The 17,801-nt window shown below is 40.9% G+C and overlaps 1 protein-coding gene across 1 annotated transcript in view; it reads right to left on the reverse strand.

The window, feature by feature from the left end:
- Positions 1–17,801, reverse strand: part of vwa8 (von Willebrand factor A domain containing 8) — a 118,066-nt gene that overhangs the window by 14,653 nt on the left and 85,612 nt on the right. The window lies entirely within an intron of this gene.

Here is a 17,801-nt window from a genome sequence, read left to right on the forward strand (position 1 = left end):
TATATATGGTGAACTCCATGAAACTCACCCTGACCTGTGAAGACCTCTGCGTATCTCTGCAGTAGCTCCTCTTTGGTGGCTGGAGGTGGTGCTGATTGTGGAGATTTGTCTGTGAGCGCTTCAACCCTTTTTAACAGCTGCAGCTCCTCACATGCGTCTCCGCCGAGAATCGGTTTGTCTGCATGACTTGTTACATGGAAGTCAAGCAGGGCCTTGTGTTTGGTTGTCCTGCATTCTAGGGACACAACACCATCTACAGGCAGGCGGGTACCACCAAAAGCAATTAACATCGTCTTTGTGAGTCGTAACTGACATGGACCGGGTAACTGCTGATACAAATGCATGGGAAGCACATTTGCGTCCGCTCCTGTATCAAGCTTGAAGTTTATCCTTGTGCCTCTGATTGTGGCAGTTTCATACCACACAGTGGTTTTCATCTGTTTAGTCATTTTCTTCCCATCATAACGTACCATGCCTATGTATAAAGAGTCCACTTCACTTTCTATGTTATTCACAGTCTTTGTTTTACTGCTGCTTTTATCAGTGCCAGCCCTACATACCTTGGAAAAGTGGTTACTCTTTCCGCATTTGTGGCACACTGCACCATATGCTGGGCATTGTCGGGGGTCATGCTTTTTCCCACATTTGTGACAGACATTTGCTGCTTGCTTCTTACAGTTTGTTTTGCCTTTATTCCATCCTGTTCGTCTTTGTACACTATCTTTGCTCACTGCATCCACAGATGTGTCATGAACAGCAGGTGATGACTGCATTGCCTGAATTTGTGTTTTGGCCAGCTCTGAAGATCTACAGATCTCTATGGCTTTGCGAAGAGTTAAATCAGTGTCTCTTAGCAGTCTCTCTTTCAAACGAGTGTCACTTATGCTGAATACTAACTTGTCTCTAATCATGTCATCTTCTGTTCCTGCAAATTCACAGTCTTTGCTTTTCTGGCGTAGCTCTGTGATAAATCTGTCCACTGATATACCTGCTGACATCGTGTGTGACCAAAACTGGTGACGTTCAAAAACAACGTTCTTTTGCGGGCTGCAGTAATCTTTGAAAGCTTTTATAATGTCCTCCATCGTTACTGCTCCATTTTCTCCGGTCGGGGTAATGGTGAGCGTGTTATACACTTCTAACGCTTCTTCGCCGACAGTATGAAGTAGGATGGCTTTTTTAACCTCCTCCTCCTTGTTTAACGCACCTGAAGCGACCATGTACAACCGAAACCGTTGTTCCCATCTGCGCCAGTTCTCAGCCAAACTGCCTGTAAGTGTCAACGGCGATGGTGGTATGAACTGTTCCATTTTGGACCGTTGAACAGCCTAACGATAATACTGTCTTCGCGTTTGATAAATTTTACCAAATTTCACAGTACCGTCCTCATCTTACTCCGTAACTCCCACTTCTGACACCATGTTGTGGCCCTAGTCGGGATTACCGAGCTATATTTGCCGCGGGTTCCTTATTCTTATAATTATTATAAGTATTCACGGAGGCGAGGAATACAGTACCAGTCCGTCTTTTTAATCAACCGTTCCAAACCCACGTAACCATAACAACAGGAACACTGCGTGCTCGCTGGAATATATCACACACCTCGAGAAATGTAACTACAGGTTCACAAAGACTTTGATTAGGCTTCAGAGGTGCTTCCTGGTTACATATGTAGGCCCCGTCACTCAATTAACAATGGGAGCAGCTTTTAGCGGTTAGCATTAGCTTGCTAATTAGCATTAGCATTTCTGCCTAGAACCCTGCTTGGGTTATTTGTTTGAATAATAACATGCTATGCTTCTCTATGGTGATTGTGGCACCATAGAATCTGGCACATTCTATTCTATTCTATACTGCACTGGATATGACAGTAAGAGGAATGAAGAATCACATCAAAGAGATTCATTCCAAAGTAGAATCTGTGATGTCACAGTGTTTGATCTGAGAGGGTATAAAGAGGTTCAGCAGCCAGAATAAGTGATCTTTGAAGGCAGAAACTCAGAGCAAAACAGACGCTTAAAAACACTGAAGTAAACTCGAGAAGGTTATTACTCTGAAGCTTCAAGTATGTCAGACAAACAAGAGCAAACAGCTGTCAGACCTGAGACAATAAACATGCAGATGCATGAAAGTGATGATGGATGGAAAAGTCCCATCCCTGGAAACTGGGTAGATGATTCTGACCCCGAACAGGGCAGGCCCCTGTATGAAAGTCCAAGTGAGGAGATCGCAGATCTGAAACGACAGCTCCTGCACTCTCAGATACAGCTGGAACTTTTTCAGAAGAAATGGGTAGCTGCCCTTAATAGAGAGACGGATAACCAGAAGAAGTTAGGCCTACCTACTGTGCATAGTTTTTGGGTGACCATTGACACATACAAAAACTATGTAATAGCTCCACGCGAAAAAATTGTTCGTCTTAAAAACAAACTTAAAAAATCTGACAATAAAGTCAAGGATCTTCAGAAGCGTTTCTTTGGAAACAGTAATTTAGAGGATCAAACTGATGTGAGAGACCAACAGCAGGAATTAAAGCAAATTCAAAAGGATTTCAAGAACCTCAAAACAAATTCAGAAAAGACGACTGAAAATGAAGGTAAAGAACTTGATGAGAAATGTGAGGCTGCCTCTGACGAAGCTGCACGACACAAGTTTCAGTTGGATCAGCTTCAAAAGGAGTTCCAAAACAGCCAAACAAATTCGGACAAAACCATTTGTGCCTTGAAAAACCAGCTGCAAGTGCTACAAAATCAGCTCCAAAACAACAAAGAGAATTCAGAGAAGACAATTGAAAACCTGAAAACCCAACTGGAGGTGTCCGAAAATAAACTGAAAGAACTTCAGCAGTCTTTCTACGACAACAAAAAAACCTCAGAGGAAACAATTGATGAGATGAAAACCCAACTCCAGTACTCTGAAAATAAAGGTAAGGAACTTCATGAGAAATGGGAGGCTGCCTCTGACGAAGCTGCACAACACAAGTTTCAGCTGGATCAGCTTCAAAAGGAGTTCAAAAACAACCAAACAAATTCGGACAAAACCATTTGTGGCTTGAAAAACCAGCTGCAAATGCTAGAAATGCAGCTCCAAAACAACAAAGAAAATTCAGAGAAAAGCAAACAACAAGAGCAGATCCAGCAGCAGCAATTCCAGTCTGAGATGGAAGAGTTAAAGTTCCAGCTCGTTAGCTACAAGGACCTTTATGCTTCCTACCTCCAAATCACGAAGAAAGAGAAGGAAGAAAAGAGCCGCATGGCAACTCAACTGGAAAAAGCAAAGGCAGAGAAGAAACTGCTGCAGGAGACTGTGGAGCGTCTGCAAGAGTCTGCCCAAGAAAAACACGGCACAGAGAAAGGCAAGGAAGAAAAAGGAGACACACTGCTGGATTCTGTGAAATCTTTGCAGGAGTCTTTAAAAACAAAGCAGGAAAAAGAGACGATCCTTACCACCAAGCTGGATGAGCTTGAGGCACATCCTACGATCGAGGCAGAGAGACCCAAAAAGAAGAAAAAGAAGCGCAATTGGTTCCTTCGGCTATTCACTAGAAACGCTTCACAATAATCTGATTTATTGTCCTAAAAATCACATTCATATACAGCTAAATATGTCAGTGAACTCCTCAGAGGTACGGTAAGAAATCATTCCTCTTTTCCATCACGCACCCCCCAACCGGCCGCAGCAGATGGCTGCCCCTTCCTGAGCCTGGTTCTGCTGGAGGTTTCTTCCTATTAAAGGGAGTTTTTCCTCCCCACTGTCGCCAAGGGCTTGCTCAGAGGGGATCTTCTGATTGTTGGGGGGACTCTTTAAACCAACCACTGATCAGTTCACTGGCATTAAATTTCAGACTCAGCAAATATGTAAACGGATGATTCCTCATATTTGCTGAATCACCTTTGTTTGTATATGAATATGATTTTTAGGCCACTGAGACCAAATTCAAAATAATAATAATAAAAAAAAAAAAAAAAAATTAAAGTGTCTGTGTAAATGTTTTCATATGTACTGTAAAAAATACAAACTCATGTGAAAAAAGGAAAAACATCTGCTTTCAGTTCAAAGGTTTTACATGTCAGGATATTATTTAAAAAATCCTCTTATCTTTTTTAGGTTGAAAACTTCTTTAAATCCAAGTTCAAATTAACAGCATGACATTACACTGTGTCGTTATTTATTAAACTACACTAAAATGCAGGGTCATAATAAGTATATCCTTATCATTTCCATGGCAATTAAGTGGAAAAGTGACAGCCAGGAGCTGATAGTCAAATGCACTTGATTAACTGCTCACCACAAATTGTGAGCACACCTATGAAAGTAGACCTTTATTGGCAATTTGCTGCTCTGCGGCCTGCAGTCCATCACGCTACAGTGAGAAAGATTATGTCTCCTCCTCATCCTGGCCACATTTAGTGTAGGTGTAGCATATTAAGAGTTAAGTCTCAAGAAATAATATAAGTAGGGGTCTTTGGCCCAGTGGCATCTCAAAATTTTCAAATCTGGCCCAGAAGAAAGTCTTAAGTGCTTTTGAACAGTGTGTAGACACATATAAGAGTGTGTCTTTTCTAGGTTTCAAACATAATAACCTCTAATAGGACAATGAAGATCTGAGGATGTTCATGTATTCAGTTCAATTCAATTTTATTTATATAGCGCAAGGGCTGCAACTGACAGATTATTCTGGCAGTCGAATAATCTGTCAGTTTTGTTAAAAATTAGTCGATTAGTCAACGATTATTTCAATCTTAACTCACCTGTTCAAGCCTGCCCACCTGTTATCACCTTGTTCTCTTCTCACAATTAAAATAATGACCCACAAAAATACAAGTTTGAAACTAATCAAATGTATTTTTAACATGAATGTGACCATTACAATAAATACCAATTAAAAAACGCATATTAAAGTAAATGCAATTTTTATTTTTAAATGAAAATATAATGTGCAAATAAATAAAAATGGCCTCTGTCCAAAAGTTCAAATAAGGCTTCAAATTAAATCAAAAAGATTTTTCCGTCCAAAACGGCTGAAAAGTTTACAGATGATTCAGTTCATACAGAGGTTTTCTATTCAGAATGAACGCTGATATTAATATGAGGAAAAAATAGTAGCCAGTGTATTTGCTCCTATTGTCCTTCACTCGTTAGCTAACATCACTGAAATGGCGGTGCTTAGCAAACATTATCCATGAGAGCTCGTTTCCGACAGGTAAACTAACAGAAACATTAGGACATTTTTAAAGGCGCGAGTGTGTGATGTCTGTCGCTAGGAAACGGTAACAGCAGCGCTATTCACGACAAGTTTGCTGGCCTTAGTATTTCCTGTATTTTATTCTGTGCTTAATTGTTACATTTAGTGTTGATATGTGTGTGTGACAGACATGAGTATTGGACATTTTTGAAAATACGGAACAAATCGCATCCTGTATTGGTTCAATACAGGACGTAACATTTAATTGTCAAATAAAGGACGATTCCATATTTTATGGGAAGGGTGGCAACCAGGCCCGGTTCTAGCCCACTGTAGTTGGGTGGGCAGACTGAAAATGTAGGTGGGCAAGTATATATATAATATGACACAAAATATTAGGCTATATTTGTTTGTTTTTTGGGAATTGAATACAGCCCTAGTAGGCACAAAGATATACATACTGTATACCCTCTCCCTTTATCTGGGTTTCGGACATCACAAAAAGTACACAGATTTGTGACCTTCTGTGGCTGGAATATACATTTTTTTTTTTTATTCTTTTTTTTTTATTATACAACAGTACAACAGAAAGAGAACAGCAACTGCAAAAAATGCAAAATGTGAAAAACTACAGAATCATTCTTCTGGGTTTTTTGGGCAACTTTGTGACAAATTCATTCGGGAAGCAGAAACATGTGTCCTGAGCCACAGAGTATTGCAGCCGAGGTCTAGTGCGGTACCACGCCGGGTTGAATGAGCGGAATGTATTGGCGAAGGCACGATGGTTAGCTAGTACTGGCTGTGTGGGCCAGGGTTATAATAGTTTTGGATTTTTACATTATTGTTTAGTTTTAGTTAGTTTTTACTTTTGTTTCTCTAATTCAGTTAGTTTTAATTAGTTTTCAGAGTGTTTTGCTTGTTTTTTATTAGTTTTTATTTTTGGTTTAATGCTTAGTTTTAGTTTAGTTTCGTTAGTTTCAGTATTAGTTTTAGTATTTTCACACTTTGTCAGGTGCAAGATTCAATGCACAAAAGTGACTATTGTGTAATAAAAACTCAACAAAAGATACCATAAAGAAATATATTCAACAACCAACAGTTCACAAGACAGCAGCACTACATGCTAAATGTGTAATAATTAGGACACACCTGAACATCAACAGGGAGAAACAAAGAAAAATATGAACTCCCAAACTCAATAACTTCTACAATAAACTCCCAATAAACTCCAGTGTCAGTGCAGTAGATTAACAACAGCTACATGTGGTGTTTGATAAAAACAAACTCTTTGAAGGAGTCAAAGGTCAAATCCAGCTGCATCCTGATGTTCTCACCACCCGAAGCTGCTTCTGTTAGCTTGGTTAGATGCTCGCTGATTAGACTTGCAGGGTCTTTGCGGCCTCTGTACACAACCTACGGAAGTGTCCGACCTCGATCATGTCCGCATTTATGCTTGTGTAGCTGTGTGTGTTGTGTGTGTTAATTACCTTGTGGTCATGTGCTGCGGTGACTTTTTTTTTTTGGTCCTCGCTCTTTGTGTTCAGTTTTTTGGCTGCAAACATATTTGTCCCTGTTTTTCCACTTCCTTCATTTCCATTTCCATTCCGACAGCAGTCTCCCTCCAGGAATTTGCTGACAGTTGTGAGTCCTTATACTGATGCTTTGATTATTATTCCTGATTGTTATTCTCTCACTGATAAAGTAGACGGAAACGCACAAGGACTGAACAGGTTAAGGCAGCGTGGACCCGCTCTGAACCCGGTCGGTTCAGAGCGACTCGGCCGCTTTCTCTTGCACACGCATGCACACAGCTGCCCGACGGCGCTCCCAGCTTAAACTCGGAGAGCGGAAAAATGATCAATCCACAATAATTTCAGTTAGTTTTAGTTAGTTTTTTAAACTCACAATGCAGTTTTAGTTAGTTATCGTTTTTTCCTTTTAATTGTAGCCTTTATTTATTTCAGTTAACGACAGTGTTTTTTCAATTTTAGTTTTCGTTAATTCGTTCGTTTTCGTTAACTATAATAACCCTGGTGTGGGCACAGTGCTATTCAGGTCTGAAACGGTAGGACCTGGCGCTGAAACGGCCAGAGGAAGGACCTGCTTTGGGTCTGGGGATGTGGCTAGAGTAGGACTAGCATCAGGGGTGCTTGTGTTATTATATGCAGAGAAACTAGTCAGCAGATTGTCTGCTGATCGGACAGAGGAGGAGACGGAGCAGGTAACCCGCTCAGGGGGAGATATTTCAGCACGGGCAGCAGCGGGACGGGAGCTGTTGGGGATACCCCAGTGCTAGATTTACTGATAGACGCGATACATGCTCATGGTAAAAAGAAGTAAAAATATCAACATGGAAATTAGAGTGTGACCCAGATTAAGGAAAAGCACGAAACGAGGGGGTGCAGCCTGAATCAGGCCTCTTTCCCACCAACAGGGTTCCGGAGCACGTGCCGTAATTTGAACCATGAGGCGGGTTTTCCACCGCCGAAACACTCGGTGCTCGGCCGAAAAACGGGTTCAATTCCGGCCCCGCAAACTAGCTGGTCTCGAACCACGAACGCGTGGCGAAAGCGTGTGAGAAAGTCAAAGTGTGGAAAATAAAAACTATTGTAGGCGTAGCTTGATGGGAGTACCATTCGCTGCCCGCAGGCGGTATGGGAGATTTTGATTGGGTGGGCAACCCTACTGATATTTGAACATATGCTTTTAGCAGGATTATGGATTATGCTTTTTACGTTTATGTTTTTGTTGGATTATGTTTTTGCTGTGTATGCTTTTTACGTGATTTCTGCAAACCCATTAGTGAAAGTAAATGGCCCTCTATACTCATTAAATGCATGATATAGAAGTGTAACTTTTCTGGATTATATGCAAAAATTATCACTCTATCGATCTAATAAGGCCTGGTTTAGCGTTCTGTGTTGGTCCTACATACATAACCAAAAATCCTCTCTGAACCTAATCTGACATGCACCTCGAGAAATGTAACTACAGGTTCACAAAGACTTTGATTAGGCTTCAGAGGTGCTTCCTGGTTACATATGTAGGCCCCGTCACTCAATTAACAATGGGAGCAGCTTTTAGCGGTTAGCATTAGCTTGCTAATTAGCATTAGCATTTCTGCCTAGAACCCTGCTTGGGTTATTTGTTTGAATAATAACATGCTATGCTTCTCTATGGTGATTGTGGCACCATAGAATCTGGCACATTCTATTCTATTCTATACTGCACTGGATATGACAGTAAGAGGAATGAAGAATCACATCAAAGAGATTCATTCCAAAGTAGAATCTGTGATGTCACAGTGTTTGATCTGAGAGGGTATAAAGAGGTTCAGCAGCCAGAATAAGTGATCTTTGAAGGCAGAAACTCAGAGCAAAACAGACGCTTAAAAACACTGAAGTAAACTCGAGAAGGTTATTACTCTGAAGCTTCAAGTATGTCAGACAAACAAGAGCAAACAGCTGTCAGACCTGAGACAATAAACATGCAGATGCATGAAAGTGATGATGGATGGAAAAGTCCCATCCCTGGAAACTGGGTAGATGATTCTGACCCCGAACAGGGCAGGCCCCTGTATGAAAGTCCAAGTGAGGAGATCGCAGATCTGAAACGACAGCTCCTGCACTCTCAGATACAGCTGGAACTTTTTCAGAAGAAATGGGTAGCTGCCCTTAATAGAGAGACGGATAACCAGAAGAAGTTAGGCCTACCTACTGTGCATAGTTTTTGGGTGACCATTGACACATACAAAAACTATGTAATAGCTCCACGCGAAAAAATTGTTCGTCTTAAAAACAAACTTAAAAAATCTGACAATAAAGTCAAGGATCTTCAGAAGCGTTTCTTTGGAAACAGTAATTTAGAGGATCAAACTGATGTGAGAGACCAACAGCAGGAATTAAAGCAAATTCAAAAGGATTTCAAGAACCTCAAAACAAATTCAGAAAAGACGACTGAAAATGAAGGTAAAGAACTTGATGAGAAATGTGAGGCTGCCTCTGACGAAGCTGCACGACACAAGTTTCAGTTGGATCAGCTTCAAAAGGAGTTCCAAAACAGCCAAACAAATTCGGACAAAACCATTTGTGGCTTGAAAAACCAGCTGCAAATGCTAGAAAATCAGCTCCAAAACAACAAAGAGAATTCAGAGAAGACAATTGAAAACCTGAAAACCCAACTGGAGGTGTCCGAAAATAAACTGAAAGAACTTCAGCAGTCTTTCTACGACAACAAAAAAACCTCAGAGGAAACAATTGATGAGATGAAAACCCAACTCCAGTACTCTGAAAATAAAGGTAAGGAACTTCATGAGAAATGGGAGGCTGCCTCTGACGAAGCTGCACAACACAAGTTTCAGCTGGATCAGCTTCAAAAGGAGTTCAAAAACATCCAAACAAATTCGGACAAAACCATTTGTGGCTTGAAAAACCAGCTGCAAATGCTAGAAATGCAGCTCCAAAACAACAAAGAAAATTCAGAGAAAAGCAAACAACAAGAGCAGATCCAGCAGCAGCAATTCCAGTCTGAGATGGAAGAGTTAAAGTTCCAGCTCGTTAGCTACAAGGACCTTTATGCTTCCTACCTCCAAATCACGAAGAAAGAGAAGGAAGAAAAGAGCCGCATGGCAACTCAACTGGAAAAAGCAAAGGCAGAGAAGAAACTGCTGCAGGAGACTGTGGAGCGTCTGCAAGAGTCTGCCCAAGAAAAACACGGCACAGAGAAAGGCAAGGAAGAAAAAGGAGACACACTGCTGGATTCTGTGAAATCTTTGCAGGAGTCTTTAAAAACAAAGCAGGAAAAAGAGACGATCCTTACCACCAAGCTGGATGAGCTTGAGGCACATCCTACGATCGAGGCAGAGAGACCCAAAAAGAAGAAAAAGAAGCGCAATTGGTTCCTTCGGCTATTCACTAGAAACGCTTCACAATAATCTGATTTATTGTCCTAAAAATCACATTTATATACAGCTAAATATGTCAGTGAACTCCTCAGAGGTACAGTAAGAAATCATTCCTCTTTTCCATCACGCACCCCCCAACCGGCCGCAGCAGATGGCTGCCCCTTCCTGAGCCTGGTTCTGCTGGAGGTTTCTTCCTATTAAAGGGAGTTTTTCCTCCCCACTGTCGCCAAGGGCTTGCTCAGAGGGGATCTTCTGATTGTTGGGGGGACTCTTTAAACCAACCACTGATCAGTTCACTGGCATTAAATTTCAGACTCAGCAAATATGTAAACGGATGATTCCTCATATTTGCTGAATCACCTTTGTTTGTATATGAATATGATTTTTAGGCCACTGAGACCAAATTCAAAATAATAATAATAAAAAAAAAAAAAAAAAAAAAAGTGTCTGTGTAAATGTTTTCATATGTACTGTAAAAAATACAAACTCGTGAAAAAAGGAAAAACATCTGCTTTCAGTTCAAAGGTTTTACATGTCAGGATATTATTTAAAAAATCCTCTTATCTTTTTTAGGTTGAAAACTTCTTTAAATCCAAGTTCAAATTAACAGCATGACATTACACTGTGTCGTTATTTATTAAACTACCGTATTTTTCGGACTATACGTCGCTCCGGTGTATAGGTCGCACCAGCCAAAAAATGCATAATAAAGAAGAAAAAAACATATATAGGTCGCACTGGACTATAAGTCGCACTTTTTTTGGGGGGGGGGGGGGGGGTTGATATAATCTGAGACCCAGAGCAGAAATTCCATCTTGAACGGCAATTTAAAATAATAATGGATTAAAGAACAGGACGAACACGGTTACGCCTACGTTATGCTAACGTAACACATTCAGCTACATGACGCACAACGAACACGTGTTCGGTATGTTAACGTAACATTAAGTTATTCAGATAACCATAGCATAAAGAACATACTAACAAGTTAACCAAACCAGCAATCCATTGAATTCTTCATCCTCGGTGTCACTTCTAAACAATTCCGTACACTCCATAGACGAAGCGCCGCTTCCTCTTCTGTGTCGCGTTAGTCAGACTCGTCGTCAGCTGCAGTTCCAATTATTCCAGCCTTTCTGAATCCCAACAGGATGGTTTGGTTGTCACTGAAGCCCAAGTTTTCTTGATCCATCCAATGACTTCCAGGAAAGTTGGGTGGCGCATTCTCCCAGTTGCCGTTAAGCTGTGCTCTCCATCCATCATCCACTGCGCCCACAGGTTACGCAAGACTGCCTTAAAGCTGCAGTTCACGGAGATGTCAAGTGGCTGGAGTATTTTGGTTCATGTGTTATAAATGTCACATATACGTCGCTCCGGAGTATAGGTCGCACCCCCAGCCAAACTATGAAAAAAAGTGCGACTTATACTCCGGAAAATACGGTATATAATATGACACAAAATATTAGGCTATATTTGTTTGTTTTTTGGGAATTGAATACAGCCCTAGTAGGCACAAAGATATACATACTGTATACCCTCTCCCTTTATCTGGGTTTCGGACATCACAAAAAGTACACAGATTTGTGACCTTCTGTGGCTGGAATATACATTTTTTTTTTAATTCTTTTTTTTTTTATTATACAACAGTACAACAGAAAGAGAACAGCAACTGCAAAAAATGCAAAATGTGAAAAACTACAGAATCATTCTTCTGGGTTTTTTTGGGCAACTTTGTGACAAATTCATTCGGGAAGCAGAAACATGTGTCCTGAGCCACAGAGTATTGCAGCCGAGGTCTAGTGCGGTACCACGCCGGGTTGAATGAGCGGAATGTGTTGGCGAAGGCACGATGGTTAGCTAGTACTGGCTGTGTGGGCCAGGGTTATAATAGTTTTGGATTTTTACATTATTGTTTAGTTTTAGTTAGTTTTTACTTTTGTTTCTCTAATTCAGTTAGTTTTAATTAGTTTTCAGAGTGTTTTGCTTGTTTTTTATTAGTTTTTATTTTTGGTTTAATGCTTAGTTTTAGTTTAGTTCGTTAGTTTCAGTATTAGTTTTAGTATTTTCACACTTTGTCAGGTGCAAGATTCAATGCACAAAAGTGACTATTGTGTAATAAAAACTCAACAAAAGATACCATAAAGAAATATATTCAACAACCAACAGTTCACAAGACAGCAGCACTACATGCTAAATGTGTAATAATTAGGACACACCTGAACATCAACAGGGAGAAACAAAGAAAAATATGAACTCCCAAACTCAATAACTTCTACAATAAACTCCCAATAAACTCCAGTGTCAGTGCAGTAGATTAACAACAGCTACATGTGGTGTTTGATAAAAACAAACTCTTTGAAGGAGTCAAAGGTCAAATCCAGCTGCATCATGATGTTCTCACCACCCGAAGCTGCTTCTGTTAGCTTGGTTAGATGCTCGCTGATTAGACTTGCAGGGTCTTTGCGGCCTCTGTACACAACCTACGGAAGTGTCCGACCTCGATCATGTCCGCATTTATGCTTGTGTAGCTGTGTGTGTTGTGTGTGTTAATTACCTTGTGGTCATGTGCTGCGGTGACTTTTTTTTTTGGTCCTCGCTCTTTGTGTTCAGTTTTTTGGCTGCAAACATATTTGTCCCTGTTTTTCCACTTCCTTCATTTCCATTTCCATTCCGACAGCAGTCTCCCTCCAGGAATTTGCTGACAGTTGTGAGTCCTTATACTGATGCTTTGATTATTATTCCTGATTGTTATTCTCTCACTGATAAAGTAGACGGAAACGCACAAGGACTGAACAGGTTAAGGCAGCGTGGACCCGCTCTGAACCCGGTCGGTTCAGAGCGACTCGGCCGCTTTCTCTTGCACACGCATGCACACAGCTGCCCGACGGCGCTCCCAGCTTAAACTCGGAGAGCGGAAAAATGATCAATCCACAATAATTTCAGTTAGTTTTAGTTAGTTTTTTAAACTCACAATGCAGTTTTAGTTAGTTATCGTTTTTTCCTTTTAATTGTAGCCTTTATTTATTTCAGTTAACGACAGTGTTTTTTCAATTTTAGTTTTCGTTAATTCGTTCGTTTTCGTTAACTATAATAACCCTGGTGTGGGCACAGTGCTATTCAGGTCTGAAACGGTAGGACCTGGCGCTGAAACGGCCAGAGGAAGGACCTGCTTTGGGTCTGGGGATGTGGCTAGAGTAGGACTAGCATCAGGGGTGCTTGTGTTATTACATGCAGAGAAACTAGTCAGCAGATTGTCTGCTGATCGGACAGAGGAGGAGACGGAGCAGGTAACCCGCTCAGGGGGAGATATTTCAGCACGGGCAGCAGCGGGACGGGAGCTGTTGGGGATACCCCAGTGCTAGATTTACTGATAGACGCGATACATGCTCATGGTAAAAAGAAGTAAAAATATCAACATGGAAATTAGAGTGTGACCCAGATTAAGGAAAAGCACGAAACGAGGGGGTGCAGCCTGAATCAGGCCTCTTTCCCACCAACAGGGTTCCGGAGCACGTGCCGTAATTTGAACCATGAGGCGGGTTTTCCACCGCCGAAACACTCGGTGCTCGGCCGAAAAACGGGTTCAATTCCGGCCCCGCAAACTAGCTGGTCTCGAACCACGAACGCGTGGCGAAAGCGTGTGAGAAAGTCAAAGTGTGGAAAATAAAAACTATTGTAGGCGTAGCTTGATGGGAGTACCATTCGCTGCCCGCAGGCGGTATGGGAGATTTTGATTGGGTGGGCAACCCTACTGATATTTGAACATATGCTTTTAGCAGGATTATGGATTATGCTTTTTACGTTTATGTTTTTGTTGGATTATGTTTTTGCTGTGTATGCTTTTTACGTGATTTCTGCAAACCCATTAGTGAAAGTAAATGGCCCTCTATACTCATTAAATGCATGATATAGAAGTGTAACTTTTCTGGATTATATGCAAAAATTATCACTCTATCGATCTAATAAGGCCTGGTTTAGCGTTCTGTGTTGGTCCTACATACATAACCAAAAATCCTCTCTGAACCTAATCTGACATGCACCTCGAGAAATGTAACTACAGGTTCACAAAGACTTTGATTAGGCTTCAGAGGTGCTTCCTGGTTACATATGTAGGCCCCGTCACTCAATTAACAATGGGAGCAGCTTTTAGCGGTTAGCATTAGCTTGCTAATTAGCATTAGCATTTCTGCCTAGAACCCTGCTTGGGTTATTTGTTTGAATAATAACATGCTATGCTTCTCTATGGTGATTGTGGCACCATAGAATCTGGCACATTCTATTCTATTCTATACTGCACTGGATATGACAGTAAGAGGAATGAAGAATCACATCAAAGAGATTCATTCCGAAGTAGAATCTGTGATGTCACAGTGTTTGATCTGAGAGGGTATAAAGAGGTTCAGCAGCCAGAATAAGTGATCTTTGAAGGCAGAAACTCAGAGCAAAACAGACGCTTAAAAACACTGAAGTAAACTCGAGAAGGTTATTACTCTGAAGCTTCAAGTATGTCAGACAAACAAGAGCAAACAGCTGTCAGACCTGAGACAATAAACATGCAGATGCATGAAAGTGATGATGGATGGAAAAGTCCCATCCCTGGAAACTGGGTAGATGATTCTGACCCCGAACAGGGCAGGCCCCTGTATGAAAGTCCAAGTGAGGAGATCGCAGATCTGAAACGACAGCTCCTGCACTCTCAGATACAGCTGGAACTTTTTCAGAAGAAATGGGTAGCTGCCCTTAATAGAGAGACGGATAACCAGAAGAAGTTAGGCCTACCTACTGTGCATAGTTTTTGGGTGACCATTGACACATACAAAAACTATGTAATAGCTCCACGCGAAAAAATTGTTCGTCTTAAAAACAAACTTAAAAAATCTGACAATAAAGTCAAGGATCTTCAGAAGCGTTTCTTTGGAAACAGTAATTTAGAGGATCAAACTGATGTGAGAGACCAACAGCAGGAATTAAAGCAAATTCAAAAGGATTTCAAGAACCTCAAAACAAATTCAGAAAAGACGACTGAAAATGAAGGTAAAGAACTTGATGAGAAATGTGAGGCTGCCTCTGACGAAGCTGCACGACACAAGTTTCAGTTGGATCAGCTTCAAAAGGAGTTCCAAAACAGCCAAACAAATTCGGACAAAACCATTTGTGGCTTGAAAAACCAGCTGCAAGTGCTACAAAATCAGCTCCAAAACAACAAAGAGAATTCAGAGAAGACAATTGAAAACCTGAAAACCCAACTGGAGGTGTCCGAAAATAAACTGAAAGAACTTCAGCAGTCTTTCTACGACAACAAAAAAACCTCAGAGGAAACAATTGATGAGATGAAAACCCAACTCCAGTACTCTGAAAATAAAGGTAAGGAACTTCATGAGAAATGGGAGGCTGCCTCTGACGAAGCTGCACAACACAAGTTTCAGTTGGATCAGCTTCAAAAGGAGTTCCAAAACAGCCAAACAAATTCGGACAAAACCATTTGTGGCTTGAAAAACCAGCTGCAAATGCTAGAAATGCAGCTCCAAAACAACAAAGAAAATTCAGAGAAAAGCAAACAACAAGAGCAGATCCAGCAGCAGCAATTCCAGTCTGAGATGGAAGAGTTAAAGTTCCAGCTCGTTAGCTACAAGGACCTTTATGCTTCCTACCTCCAAATCACGAAGAAAGAGAAGGAAGAAAAGAGCCGCATGGCAACTCAACTGGAAAAAGCAAAGGCAGAGAAGAAACTGCTGCAGGAGACTGTGGAGCGTCTGCAAGAGTCTGCCCAAGAAAAACACGGCACAGAGAAAGGCAAGGAAGAAAAAGGAGACACACTGCTGGATTCTGTGAAATCTTTGCAGGAGTCTTTAAAAACAAAGCAGGAAAAAGAGACGATCCTTACCACCAAGCTGGATGAGCTTGAGGCACATCCTACGATCGAGGCAGAGAGACCCAAAAAGAAGAAAAAGAAGCGCAATTGGTTCCTTCGGCTATTCACTAGAAACGCTTCACAATAATCTGATTTATTGTCCTAAAAATCACATTTATATACAGCTAAATATGTCAGTGAACTCCTCAGAGGTACGGTAAGAAATCATTCCTCTTTTCCATCACGCACCCCCCAACCGGCCGCAGCAGATGGCTGCCCCTTCCTGAGCCTGGTTCTGCTGGAGGTTTCTTCCTATTAAAGGGAGTTTTTCCTCCCCACTGTCGCCAAGGGCTTGCTCAGAGAGGATCTTCTGATTGTTGGGGGGACTCTTTAAACCAACCACTGATCAGTTCACTGGCATTAAATTTCAGACTCAGCAAATATGTAAACGGATGATTCCTCATATTTGTTGAATCACCTTTGTTTGTATATGAATATGATTTTAATAATAATAATAAAAAAAAAAAAAAAAAATTAAAGTGTCTGTGTAAATGTTTTCATATGTACTGTAAAAAATACAAACTCATGAAAAAAGGAAAAACATCTGCTTTCAGTTCAAAGGTTTTACATGTCAGGATATTATGTAAAAAATCCTCTGATCTTTTTTAGGTTGAAAACTTCTTTAAATCCAAGTTCAAATTAACAGCATGACATTACACTGTGTCGTTATTTATTAAACTACACTAAAATGCAGGGTCATAATAAGTATATCCTTATCATTTCCATGGCAATTAAGTGGAAAAGTGACAGCCAGGAGCTGATAGTCAAATGCACTTGATTAACTGCTCACCACAAATTGTGAGCACACCTATGAAAGTAGACCTTTATTGGCAATTTGCTGCTCTGCGGCCTGCAGTCCATCACGCTACAGTGAGAAAGATTATGTCTCCTCCTCATCCTGGCCACATTTAGTGTAGGTGTAGCATATTAAGAGTTAAGTCTCAAGAAATAATATAAGTAGGGGTCTTTGGCCCAGTGGCATCTCAAAATTTTCAAATCTGGCCCAGAAGAAAACGTAATTGAATAGGCCTGAAACGGACTGTTATTACTGATCCAAGTCAGGACTTTTTCAAATCCAATTTTCCCCCATTACCACAAAGCGAGGATTAGACAACAAGCACTCATTTTATTCATGCAGAAACTGAGTTTTTCCCAAAAGCAGTCACAAAAATGGTCTCTCCAGAAATACAGTAGACTGCTGTTACTACTTTTTGGTGCTTTAGGGTCTTTGCTTCAGTGCACCTAATTTGAAATACAATATTGGACATGACAAAGTGTCAGTTTCAGTTTTTTTGTATGTTAACTGAGACCTGCTGTGTGAGATTTGGCACTTAAATATGTCTCATTATTGGTCCTCCAAAAAAGGCCAGGATCCATTTGCCTCATTGATAACTTAAAAAATGATTTGATTCCTAAGACACTGAATCAGTCAGAGAATTTGTGGTGAGGTAGGACTGATTTCCTACTTTGAGAAGTTTCACAATACTGGCTGAGGCGTTTGTATCAGGCAAGCCAGTCTATTGTTCAGAGGTAAATGGAGAGGGTTTCCCTGAGGAAAGCTCCAGCAGATGGAAACAATACACTATCAGTTTATTGAACGCTTGCCATCTACAGATGTGTGTGTGTGTGTGTGTGTGTGTGTGTGTGTGTGTGTGTGTGTGTGTGTGTGTGTGTGTGTCCTTAAATGACTCTTCAGGAATCGCAAAAAAGAAAAATTAGATGACTTCACAGCATCTCGCCTGCTGGGCTTTGATGTAATCTCCATCATCTTTCCAGCGAGAAACAAATCCAGGGCAACAAGG

Source organism: Archocentrus centrarchus, chromosome 21, assembly GCF_007364275.1.
Source record: "Archocentrus centrarchus isolate MPI-CPG fArcCen1 chromosome 21, fArcCen1, whole genome shotgun sequence".
NCBI lineage: Eukaryota > Metazoa > Chordata > Actinopteri > Cichliformes > Cichlidae > Archocentrus > Archocentrus centrarchus.